Here is a 13,900-nt window from a genome sequence, read left to right as displayed (position 1 = left end):
TACACAAAGGTGATTTTACTTCACCAACATGCAAATCAAATGAAAATCTAAGCTCAGACCAGTTTCTGAGGAAGAGACAACAGAGGTGAAAATATTCATAAGCAAATAAGCTCAAATGTGGTTCTTGGAACACACAACATGAGAAAAACAAAGAAAAAACGCATGCAAATGACTAGTTTTCAAAATGTGTTCACACAGGTATTATTACTGACATGCGGGTCCCGGGTCGCTGCTCATGTGGTCGACCGGCCAGTCAGCGGAGCAGTTTTGTGTTCTTTTACTAGCTTTAATGCTCTTTTTGTTGTATTCTTTTCCTTTTTTCCTCATTTTTCTGATTTTGTTGTTTCCGACACTTCGACATCACCCCAAGGCTCACCTACACCAGGGGCTCCCTCATCCAGCTGTGGCCACAACTGTCATGGTCCTGGGTCGGTGACCCAGCGCTTTAAGTTTATTATTATCATTTTCTAGTTTATTATTATGATGATTATTATTGTTTGAGTTCTCTTCGGTCTGCCTCTGAGTCTGCGTCTGTATCTCTGTCTGTCTATGGTGTCACCCCGTCTGTTTGTGAATCTGTCTGTTCAGTTCAGCATCTTGTCTGGTTCCCTGTGTCTGAGTTTCCTGTTTTATTGTGAAGGTCTGTGTCTTACGTGAGTGTGCTTAGTTTCGTCTGTGTTTCTCCGTGTCAGTCTGCGTTCCTTGGTGTGCTGCTTTTCCTCTGCCTCTCTGCCTCTCATCCCTTTGTTGTATGCTCCCAGGTCTGTTTTTTTAGTTCTCCCAGTTTAGGTGTCTTCAGTTATTTTGTCATGCCCCACTGCTTGTTTGCCACTACACCTTGTAAATAAACTTCACTAGTATTTTCATCCACTGCTTGCATCTTGGGTCCTCCTTCCTCCACACCACACGGCTCGCCTCCCCAGCCGTGACACCGGCTTTTCCGCTCCGCTTCCACGGAACTTGGTTCAGGAAGAGTGAAACTCCACTCCAGGCAAACACCTGGATCTGATTGCATATTAAAACATTAATAAGGTTGTTTTTATTTCTTTTTGAAGCTTTCTCTCAGATTAATGGAAAGGCGTGAAGGTTTCAGAGAAGCTAACAATTCTGCTTTGGGACTTGATGTTTCTGATAAACTTACACTTGTAATGTCTCCTCAGTGACAGTGCTGTATATTGGTCCTAAACATCAGCACACTCACACTTTGATGTGTGGGTCAAGGTGTGGTGTGGGAGAGAGTAAGAGGAAGAAAATGTAACCAAGCAAACATGTAAGAAAGCCACTCATAAACATCAAGCAAACAGAAGTTCACAAGAAATCAGTGGACCATATTATGCAATTAGTTTGTAAATCCATGTTTGTGACAGTTTTTGCCTAATGATCATTTAATTGATCACTTGATCATTTCTTCTTGCGAAAGCCTGGAACGTGTTCAGATCAGACAGGCGGTTCCTTAAGATCCTTGATCATGAAGAAAATAAAATAAATAAATATAAGTAGCAAATGTATAATTGTTCCAAATCCATAATGAAAAAATAAAACAATCAAAGCTTCTCTGGAAATGAGCAGAACATAAACTGAAGCTATAACTGAATCCAAACGAGAATAGCTCCCGGCCCTGATGTTAACATAATTATAGATCACAAACAGCTGCATGAGAGTCGTTACTGTTTCAGCATCTCATCAGTTATTCAGGGTCAAAGCAGAACATCCTCCTTGCAACCCTCGGATCATCAGGGTGTCATTTATCTGAAGATCTGAATAAGTGATTGTTGTAAAATGCTCCACAGTTTGCTTTTATTACTATTTGAGTGGGAATGTTGTATTTCTGTTTGTTTTTTTTAATGTTCATGAGTTTATTGTAATAAGCTGAGATGATTTTGTCTGAATGCTTTTACTCAGTTACTGTGAGATGAATTGTGATGTAAAAGTGTTTACCGGGGAATCTTAGTTACAGATCAGAGTGTATAGAACCATGAAATCAGTGTCTTGTAGTGACTTTTACAGAAACATGTGACTCCCTTGCCTGAGGCCAAAAACATCTATAAATCTGTGTTGCAGTAAACACAGTAGTCTTTCCTCTGTATGTTTGACTTCATAATTTGATTTATTGTAAGCAACACCAATGCTAACAGAGGGGGAAGTTTGCTGAAGCACACTGATCACTACAATTACATCTTCCTGGCTTTAGCAGTCTGATTATTTTTATTTCCTTGTTTGAGGATTTCTATAAAACCTGTGATGATCACAGTTATTAACAGTCTAGTATAATAAATAGATTAGTTCTGAATTTTGCAGGTTCGTCTGTGTCACTGTTTCACAGAACAGCATCATCAAGATGTGGCGATGCCAAAGTGTCCAGCAGGCATCACTGTGGAGATGGTTTCAGGTTGTTTCAACCTCAATACGATTCTGGCACAAATGCTTCGAATTTTTCAGCATTTCACAAAGTCTTGCCTTGCCCATCACTAGAAACAGGTGAGTGGAAGCAGAGGAAGAGAAAAGTTATAGCATAAAAGGTAATACAAGGAAACTTGGCTTAGCCTACTTATCGCACTATGATGGCAGATAATCTTATAATCTTATGTTGGGAGACACAGAAAACCCTGCTGCAAGTAACTAATTAAGGAAATCATTATTTAGGGAAATTTTTATATTTTTCATGATTAAAATGACATGTATGTGTAAATTTACATATCTAAAACACATATTACATTGGATGTCATCAAATGCCTTGCAAATGATGTTATTTATTTAAATATAACTGGAATGTGCAAGATTTAATAAAATTCAAATCAAAGAATAAAACACACATAGCACCACTTTTCTGACATTTTAAGCCTGATTATAATGACATTTGCATTAACCACACTGACGATGCAAACAGTAAATACTTTCCCTTCTACAGATAGGGAAAATCTCTGGGCTGATGTGGATCTGGTCCAAACAGGTGTAGAAACACATGGTTGTTATGGGATACAGTGTGAATCTAATGTTTTTAATCTCTCTTGGCTAGGTGATGTCATTTAAGTCAGTGAGGGTTTACTGATTAATGATCTTATGCTGCACATTGGGACTGGACCAAAAACTAAACCTGTGAAAAATAAAGAATAAAGCAGAAATACATCGTCTTAAATTTACATTGCGTTAATATTTTTTCTATCACTGTGTGTAGAGATATTGTGTTTTAGTGTGTGAGTTCAGTGCTTTGATATATCACGGGATGTTAGCAACCAAAAAAATTATTTCTCATTGCAGATTTGTATTTTTTCTTTTCTGCTTTTTCTTTTCTCTCCAAACTATTTAAGGGAGAGTCTGATACGAATGTCTTCTGGCTGGAAAATAGCCAACAGTCAAAAAACAACAAAAAACTGACAGGATGTGAAATGTTTCACCACTAGGTGTGAGTAGACTACAGTCATGTGGGATCTATATTCTTACCCCAATTCGACTGCACAGTCCATCCATCCATCCATCTTCATCCGCTTATCCGAGGTCGGGTCGCGGGGGTAGCAGCCTAAGCAAAGAGGTCCAGACCTCCCTCTCCCCAGCCACCTCCTCCAGCTTGTCCGGGGGAATACCAAGGCGTTCCCAGGCCAGCCGAGAGATATAATCTCTCCAGCGTGTCCTGGGTCTGCCCCGGGGCCTCCTCCCGGTGGGACATGCCTGGAACACCTCGCCCAGGAGGCGCCCAGGGGGCATCCTTGCCAGATGCCCGAACCACCTCAGCTGGCTCCTTTCGATGTGGAGCAGCAGCTGCTCTACTCTAAGCCCCTCCCGGATGGCCGAACTTCTCACCCTATCTCTAAGGGAGAGGCCAGCCACCCTTCGGAGGAAGCTCATTTCCGCCGCTTGTATCCGCGATCTCGTTCTTTCGGTCACTACCCACAGCTCGTGGCCATAGGTGAGGGTAGGGACGTAGATCGACCGGTAAATTGAGAGCTTCGCTTTTACACTCAGCTCCCTCTTCACCACGACTGACCGGTGCAGCGTCCGCATTACTGCAGCCGCAGCCCCAATCCGTCTGTCGATCTCCAGCTCCCTTCTCCCATCACTCGCGAACAAGACCCCGAGATACTTGAACTCCTCCACTTGGGGCAGGAACTCATCCCCGACCCGGAGTGGGCACTCCACCCTTTTCCGGCTGAGAACCATGGCCTCAGATTTGGAGGTGCTGATCCTCATTCCCGCTGCGTTACACTCGGCTGCACAGTCCTAGAATAGATATCCAGCCCACTGGTGTTTTTCTACTACTGTGGGGACCAGATCTGGATCCACACCGGAGTTTTTCTAATCTGATGAAGGCTCATATTTTTTCAACTCTCTTTGAAGTGGATGTAACGGTGCTGGACTCTGACAAACAGTTTCATTACTTTCTAACAGTATGTGAGTTCATTGACAAAGTGTCAAAGCGAGAGTGTTAAGCTGGGATAATGTTAACTTTAAACCAGGTGTTGTTGTTTAGCCTGCTCTTGTTAGCTGTCCAGAGACATCCAGAGATCCTATTCCTCAAAGTCAGCAATTTGAAATGGGGACAGCTTTAATGTGTCAGTCTGTGAGTAAGATGGTTGTAATGATGGTTGTAGGGATTGCTGTGCTAACTCTCCAGAGCCATGTCAAAGTGCAACAATACATTTGTTTCTGTTAGTGATGGTAAATTTGATTTTTTTTTACTGAATCGAGTTTTAATGAGTCACTCACCAAAGTGAATCAGGTATTTTGAGTCATTTGATTCACTGAGTCAGTTGACCAGAGAGTGCAAAAAATGTATATTTTCACTCAAACTTAATTTGTTTCTCTTTTCATGTAAATCCTACTGCTAAGATGAGTGATTCTAAAAGAAAACAACAAACATTTTCTAAAGGGAATATCTATTTTGTTTATCTTTATTTTATTAGTATTGTTATAACCCGGCTCTGCTAGGCGACAAGGGATGTAACATAAATGAGTCCAGAGGCAGGAGGGTTAGATAAAAAAAGAAAAACCACAACTGAACACCATTAGTGAAACAACTCACAATGGGGGTGATTGAAACAAACACAACAAATAACTCATGTATTCAAATAACACTAATAAAACACTAATCATCTAAACATCTCACAGGCAGCTACTCAAGGTGCAGGTGCAGGTGCAGAGGCAGAGGAAGGAGGGACAGTCTGCACAGTCTATTCAAATCAACAAGTCCCCCACGAAGGAAGACTCCTCAGCCTTTTGTACTTCCCAGTAAATGCAGGCAGGCGTGTCATTGGTCCGTCGTGTTCAAGGCTCCTGCAGCAGCCAATGGTGTGTGTGGACTGGCACACTCTGATCTGCATGAAGTTGGGCGGGCATAGGTCCCTGGCCAGCCAATCACCTGTGAGTCCTGGAACACTTTGATTTCCATAGAGGAAGGTGGAGCCACCCGAGGCCAGAGGCCATAACAGTATTTTCCTTAAATGTGTTAAATATATATTTTCTCATCTAAATGTCCACTGAGCTGTGAGCCAGGTGGCAGTAATGCGCCTTAACATTGGTTGCCAAGCAAGAAGAAGAAGAAGCTGTGAACCGGGAGGGAGGGGGTTAGTGAGTCGTGAGTGATTCGCTTACGCTACGATTCAGCACAGGAAATGAGGGGGTGAGTAGGTCAAATGTGCTGTTAGCATGTTAGCAGAGCAATGCTACTTTGAACCGAGGAGCTATTGTCTTGATGTGAGCTTCTACTCGGGGTTTTTTTCTTCCAGTTCAGAGCAGAAATGTTTTTGTTAAGATACTGGATGTTGTGTTTTTCTCCACAATTTTAATTATAAGCTAGATATATTTCTACTAATGAAATTAGTTTGCTAACAGCAACAGGGATGAGTCAGTTGGGCTTGTGCATCATGATTCATGAGTCAGTAAAGTGATTCTCGAGTACTGAACGATTCGTTCATGATTCGCGCATCACTAGTTTCTGCAGTCTTCTGTCCTATACCTTCTCTCATGTGAATTACAAGCTGAAAAAGATCAAATGTAAAAAAAGAACAGTTCAAGCCCTCTATCTTATTTTATTGATGATCAGTGACGTACAGCAATGCATTTTTATATCTGTTAAATTTTATTTTTTCCATGTTTAGAGGACGTGTTCAGATCTGCACTGATTCTAAGAAACATGTCTGAGAATTTACCAACCTTTCGCTGATGACGGTGTTATGACCCAGTGATGTGTTTGTTGGTATTGTGCCTCCCACCGGAGGATGGCTGGTGGTATTTTCCCTTTTCTTTTTTTCTCTCTCCTAGGAGGTGGACACCTGGGCGTGGCTGCTAGGTATCCGGGTGGAGTCTTTACCTATCCTCGGACTGGATAATTGATGGACCACCTCCAGTACTTAATGTCCGGATGACAGTCACCTGGCAGCGCTTTTGGGAACCCCGTTGACTCGATCACGGAGTTGTGTGTTGTGTTATTGTAGTGCAGGCTGGAGTATTCACGTGTACCTCTAGCCTTGCCATGTAAATAATTGTAAATAGGTTAACAAGTGGCGGTCACTTTTTGTTCCTTTGCTGTATAACTTTCACTGTCGCAGCCTAGTAGGCGTGAGAAGCCGTTTTCTTTTGTTGAACAAGTTTTCTCCTGTTTATCGTTAGATAGTTAGGTAAGTGACTTGTCTTTTGTTTTTATTTTTATTTTTGTGTAGGGAAGTGTAGGGAGTGTGTTTTAGGGGGTTTTGTTTATTGTTTTGGCATTGCTCACTGCCGATGAAAATAAATGGCTGCTTAAATACTTGAAAAAGGTGTCTTTGTTGGGGTTTGTGCGTGGGTGGGAAGTGAGTGGGGCAAAACTTTTGTTGCGTTCGATTACTTGCCGGGACCAGAACGTAACAACGGAGACAGCGTTCATCTATAACCACAAATTCTCTGTAACCACCAAGGCGGTGTCCATTGTTTATTCTGTGTCTTTTAATTGCACATATACAAACATGTCAAATGTGTCTTGCCATGCAACTTAGTGTTGCCACTTCACCATCGATCATATCTATTTGCCTGAGCCTGAGCACTCTGGCAGAAATTGAGAGAATTATTTCACAAGTCTTGTATTGGTGTTCATTTATGAAAGGTGCATTGCTATTCATGTCTACATCTACATATACCTGTAAATGAACTTCATCCAACTGAAAGAGATGATTTTGATTCCTCTAAGAGGGAGCCAGTTCTAATTGTCTGGAAATTTTCCTGTGACTTGCTCATTTGGCAGCACCTGAGAACATACCAATGAGTCAAGTAAATTGGACCCTTAAACATCAACATTATTTGAAAAGATAATCACAAAATTAAGTATGAAGAAAATAATAATAAAGGAAAAGGGGTTAATGCTGCCTCTTGCCTTGATAATATAGAACTATTTTGTTATATTTACTACATGCACTACATTATCATGCATTATAAATTCTTTCTTAACCACGGAAATCATTTTCATCTTATAGTAACAAACAGGACATCTAAGCTTCTTCTTTAGCAGGTGCTTCTTCTGCAGCCATTTAATGAGCCTCAGTGCCTTATATTTAGTTTGCTTTCCTTCCATTCTGGTGTGCAATCTTATTCCCAAAGACATTCAGGTGGAAATAATGAGTAATTTAAAGTGGCTTGGAATAGTATTCGGCCCCCTTGAACCTTTCCACATTTTGTCACATTACAGCCACAAACATGAATCATTTTTATTGGAATTCCACGTGAAAGACCAACACAAAGTGGTGCACACGTGAGAAGTGGAACGAAAATCATACATGATTCCAAACATTTTTTACAAATAAATAACTGCAAAGTGGGGTGTGTGTAATTATTCAGCCCCCCTTTGGTCTGAGTGCAGTCCTGCTAATAACTAAACAGAGTGCACCTGTGTGTAATCTAATGTCAGTGTGAGGGCACATATTTACGACCCTTAGAAAATGGTCACGGGGTTGTTTACAGCCTGAATCAGCCAAGAGGAAGCGACGTAGCGTGAAGAGGACGGGCATGCGCAGTGAGAGAGAAGATGAGCGGAGCAAAACAAAGCACACGTGTCCGGACAAGAGAAGACGCTAGGAAAGGGCCGCGGTCAGGGAAAGACCCGAAAAAAGTGTAAACGGGAGGTTAGCGAGACAGTGTACGGTACCGCAGTGAGTCTAAGCTGGGTTTCCGCCCATGTATGAACTCTGACTCCGGCTACAGCGGCCTTACGGGTGCATCGCTGGGGCGAAGTGTCGGCGGAGATAGCGCTAGCAGAGGGGCTAATCGAGAGCTAAGGCTAGCAGCCGCTCCCCTCCAATCTGCCTCAGTTTCCTGGCGTTACCAGTAGAGTTTGGCGGTTAAGAACGTTCAGAAAGCGAGACAGCACGGCTGGCTGTCTGGCGAAGGACCAGCGAGTTTCCGGGAGAAGAATTGGGCGGCCTCGCTTCGCACGGCCTGGGGACTGCCGTAGCTCCGATAGCCCACGGGACCGCCATTTTGGGCCTCAACGTCGGCGGTGTTTGGAGTACCCTGCCACCCAGACGACGCTCCGGTTGTTCACCCTGCTTCAGCTGGCTGTATGTAAAAGCTTCACCTACCTGTGGGTTCATCACGCTCCATTTCAGGAGGGGCGAAGGTACAGTTTCTGTGTTTTATTTCCTTGATTTGTGTGGACCGGAGAATGGACATTCTATTCCGGCTGTGGAAGTTCTGGACAGCCTAGCAGACTGTAACTCTGGTTCACGACACCTACCCCTTGAACTATCTATCCGTCCCACCCCAGAGACAATTTACTGGATTAAACTGTAAAGACTGGAAATGTTCTTTTGGTGTGTCTGACATTGTAAATGATGCGATGAGATTGTGTCAACAATTCTAGACACGATAATTGCTGTGTTAACCTTTACTGTTCTTCTGTATTGTGAGTGCTTTTCCTGTGACTAGGGTGGGTTGTGCGGCGTCGAGGACTCCCAACACTGGGTCTCACCAGCCTGTTTTGATTTATTTTACCTCATTTTATTTCTTTCATTTCTTTGGTCCTGGGGAGGCTCCTTGCTGTTTTCCCTTTGCTCTCCGGGGCCCTGTGGACATTGTTAACCAAGTTTGGGTTTTTTTTTTTTTGAGGGCTCTCCAGACAAATATAAGGAGCCAAGTTGCTTAAAAGGTCGTTGTTGAATGCTTTTGTCCGACCCAGGTTGCCTTGGAGTAGGGGCACCCGAGTTATTTGGTTAGGCACAGGACGACGGAGTTAAGTGGGACCGTGCTAGTATTCCGTGTGCAGGTGCTGCTATCATTGCAGGTCCGAGCCTGGAGTCTTCCTTTTGTGCCTACTGTTACCAGGTAACTAACCCCATTCTTACAGAAGTAAGTGTCCGGGTCAATTGTGCTAGAGGGGGTTACGGACTTAGATCCCACCACCCGCTAGTCGTTCAAGGCAGCCTGTGCGCCCCTCTACCCCTACATAGCCGGGCTAGTAGCCCCTCACAATTGGCGCCACGAACAGGATTCATCAGTACCAGAGATGGGCAGTAACGCGTTAACGCGTATATCGATTGTGGGAGAGAGTATGAGCGTGCAGCGTTTAAAGCGTGGAAGTACTGACCTTACTTTAAGTTTGATTCCATAAAAAGTGACGAAAACATTAGTGTCCGTTGTGCGTGGGAAGAAAACTTCTTTTTACTGCAAAAAAACCCCCTAAACTTTCAAGCAAGCACCGAGTGCGCAATGACGTAATGGGAAACTCACAGAGAAACTCGCGGATTCTTCCACTGACCGCTGCGGCACACCTGCACCAGGGTAAACCTCCGCCTACCCTGCTCCTGCTTTACAGGAGAAAATAGAGCGACAGGACCGCTAGTCTTTGACTTAATTTATTTTCTGCTGTGTTTTACTTGCATCTATTTGAAAGACTGAGTGTAAACACAAAAAATATATATATTTTATGTGCTGGAATGTGCAGAAAATAGGTTTAAATATTAGACAAATTTCTTCCAGTCAGAGAATGTTGCATATAGTTAAATTTTTGCTTGATGCATAAAGTTAAAAGATTAAAACTAATAAAACAAGTTAAAAAAAAGGGACTTTTCCATTTGATTACATTTTGTATGATGGATTATGTAGAAAAAGTAGAATTGGGCTGAAAGATCTATCGCTTTATCACCTATTCAGGTTGTAAATCATGTTTTTAAAAAGTAACTAAGTAATTAATTACTTTTGAAAATAAGTAATCAGTAAAGTAACGGGATTGCCTTTTTGGGGAAGTAATCAGTAATTAGTTACTGATTACTTTTTTCAAGTAACTTGACCAACACTGGTCAGTACAAATACAGCTGCTCTGTGACGCCTCAGAGGTTGTCTAAGAGAATATTGGGAGCAACAACACCATGAAGTCCAAAGAACACACCAGACAGGTCAGGGATAAAGTTATTGAGAAATTTAAAGCAGCTTAGGCTACAAAAAGATTTCCCAAGCCTTGAACATCCCACGGAGCACTGTTCAAGCGATCATTCAGAAATGGAAGGAGTATGTGTAGGAGTGTTTAGCTTATTTTAGAGTTTAGAAATGTGTAAACATAGAATGTAGAACTATTGTAGAGACATTGACACTGCCCTCAATATAATAAAGGCTGACTGTGTCGTGAACTTAGGTGTAGATTGTAGGAGACCCCTCCCCCACTTGAACTGTGAATGTAAAACAGAGTGTCTGTGAAGGTTCTCAGTCATCCAGGTCATCGTAGTCAAAGGAGCTTGCAAAGAAAGACAAAACGCCAAAACACAGACTTAACAATGTGGTGTATGCTGTACAGTGCAGCGAGGAATGCCCAGACCTCTACATTGGAGAGACCAAACAGCCACTTCACAAGCGCATGGCACAACATAGAAGAGCCACCTCCACGGGACAAGACTCAGCAGTCCATCTGCATCTAAAGGTCAAAGGACACTCTTTCGAGGATGCCAATGTTCACATTTTGGACAGAGAGGACAGATGGTTTGAAAGAGGAGTGAAAGAAGCATCTATGTCCACTGTGAGCGACCATCTTTGAACAGAGGCGGGGGTTTACGACACCAACTGTCTGCCATCTATAATCCAGTTTTGAGATCCCTTCCCAGACGCCTTAACACCCACTCACATCCTGGGCCATCTGATCTCAGGAATTCGCATGATAAGGTGGGGCCAGGTTTCACAATGAACTCACCCGAAACTCTGGCTGATTGGGACCCACACCCAATTTCACACCTTGGCTCAGGCGATTAGAGGATCATCAGGGGGTCCTTTTGTCCCTCTGTGGGGGGTCACTCCCACTAGGTTTATATCTGGGACTCCCCACCATTTGACCTTAGAACTGAAGAAGCTTCTCAGATGAGAGGTGAAACGTCTTCAAGCAACTTAAAGAAGTCCAGACGCTTTTCTTTGCAAGCTCCTTTGACTAAAACAGAGTGGAATTTCCCCAGAGGATGTTTGGGGTGGGGTCTCAACATTTGTAACTGAATAACTGTGGTCTGGAAGGGAGATGGGTTTTATGACCTCTAGGGAGTCACCTACACCCACAGTGTTTTAACTGTCACGCACACACATCCACACGCACACTCACTCATGTGCATCCACACATACACACAGGTATGCGTACACAGTCACACACGAGCACTCACATAGGCACGCGGGAACGCGCACATGTAGGTTTCATGTGCTCGTCCACATAGACACAGACACAGAGTTTGCAGCACACCGTAGGGGGTTTTACGATGGGGACAGCCTTTATAAAGCTGGCTGTAACTAACAAAGGGGTGAAGATTTGGAGAGGGACACCGGCCTCATCTTCCCTTCTAGAAGTGCATGCATAAATGAGGATAAATGAAGATGAGTAAAGATAAATGAAGATGAGTAAAGATGAATAAAGATTTTGTGAAAATAACTACTGAGTTCCGCTGCCATCTCTGGATGCTCGAGGAATAAAAAGAACCGAGGTAAAACTGATTTCACAACATATGGCACAACTGTAAACTGGTAAATGGTCTGTATTTGTATAGCGCTTGGTCCTAAGGACCCCAAAGCACTTTACACTATACACAATCATCCACCCATTCACACACACATTCATACACTGGTGATGGCAAGCTACGAACTGGCAACCTTGCAATTAAAAGATGAACACTATATGAACATAACTCAGACGCCCTCTACAGGAAAGGGCAGAGCAGGCTGTACCTGCTGCGGAGACTCAGGTCGTTTGGGGTGGAGGGCCCACTCCTGAAGACCTTCTATGACTCTGTGGTGACTTCTGCTATCTTTTATGGTGTGGTCTGCTGGGGCGGCAGCATCTCTGCTGGGGACAGGAAGAGACTGAACAGGGTGATCCGAAGGGCCAGCTCTGTTCTAGGATGCCCTCTGGACCCAGTGGAGGTGGTGAGTGACAGGAGAACGGCGGCTAAGCTGTCATCCCTGTTGGACAACGTCTCCCACCCCATGCAGCAGACTGTGACAGCACTGAGCAGCTCCTTCAGTGGGAGACTGCGGCACCCACGGTGTGGGACGGAGAGATTTCGCAGGTCTTTCCTCCCCACTGCTGTCAGACTCCACAACAAAGACTGAACAAACACACACATCCACACATGTGCAATAACACTAAGTGCAATAATCTTTTCTGGCATCGTTGTATTTTTACTCAGTTGTATATAGCATTCGTATTCTATTTTTATCTTATTGTATATTTTTATTCTATTTTATTCTACTGTATATAGTATATTATTTTATTCTATTCTGTAAAGCTGTGTACTGTATTTATTCTTATTGTATTCTAATTTTTGCGTCATAACTTTTGCACTGTCCACTTCCTGCTGTGACAAAACAAATTTCCCATTTGTGGGACTAATAAAGGTTATCTTATCTTATCTTATCTTATCTTAATGCAATCCATTATTATTTAAATTTTCTGTACATTTACGTATTATGATTCATATTGCCACATTCATTGACCTTGTTTATAGGTAATTTCATTGTTTAATCATATTAAAATGTTCCTAATTTAATGTTTAAAAGCATTTGAAAAAGTCAAAATCCCTTTTGAAATTAAATGAAATGTAAATGAAAAAAAAAGTAAAATTAGGGCAACAGACTATTGTCATTACTGAAAATCACCGTATTTTCATTAGAAAGTTATTTTCCGTTATTTTCTGGTATTATTTTGGTGCCCCAGCTGCCAGAATATTACTGTATTTTTAGGATTTTTTTTTTACGGTGTGCTTCATGCCCTGGAGGACGGGGCTGTGGCCCCCCCACACCCTCTAGCAGATCATTACATGAGGTAACCTTTTAAATACAAGCGCACTCATGCTCACAGGTGTACACACGGGTGCTCACACACACAAATTACACTCTTTTTGGCTACTACCTCAAAGCACACTGTGCGCTGTCGATCTTACGTGCTGCACAATAATGTTTAATATTTAGTATTTTACTGTTATATTCCCATATATCATCATGATGTTGTTGTTTATTCTATTGCTCTCTTTTTCTTCTGCTTGTTTTCTTTTTTCTTTCTCAACAGGTGATCCAGGTGATTTATATATGTATTTTTTGTTTGCTTATTTTGTTGCTTTTTGTTTTTTTGCCCTTTATTACCATTCCATTAGTGTATGTCTCCCAACTTTTTTCCAAAGTGGCTTTTTATAAATTCAAGTTGTATCCGCTTTTAATCAATATTTTATTTGAGTTTCCCAAGTTTAGATTAGAACTTATTTTAGCACTGTAATTTAATAATTGTTTGTTCTTTAGATTCTTCTTCTAATCCTGCTCTACTGCAACTGCCCTTCTTAACATGGAGCGAGAGAAACTTTTATTAAGGAGAAACTGGAGTGGCAAAAGATAAGAACTGGAAGGAGAGAGAGATGTCCTCCGAAGTCAGCTATCATTCCTTACAAGTATGAAACTAGACTTGTTCCATACGCATTATTTTTTATTT

This window comes from Astatotilapia calliptera, chromosome 3, assembly GCF_964374335.1.
Source record: "Astatotilapia calliptera chromosome 3, fAstCal68.1, whole genome shotgun sequence".
Classification (NCBI taxonomy): Eukaryota; Metazoa; Chordata; class Actinopteri; order Cichliformes; family Cichlidae; genus Astatotilapia; species Astatotilapia calliptera.
This window is presented reverse-complemented; position numbering follows the sequence as displayed.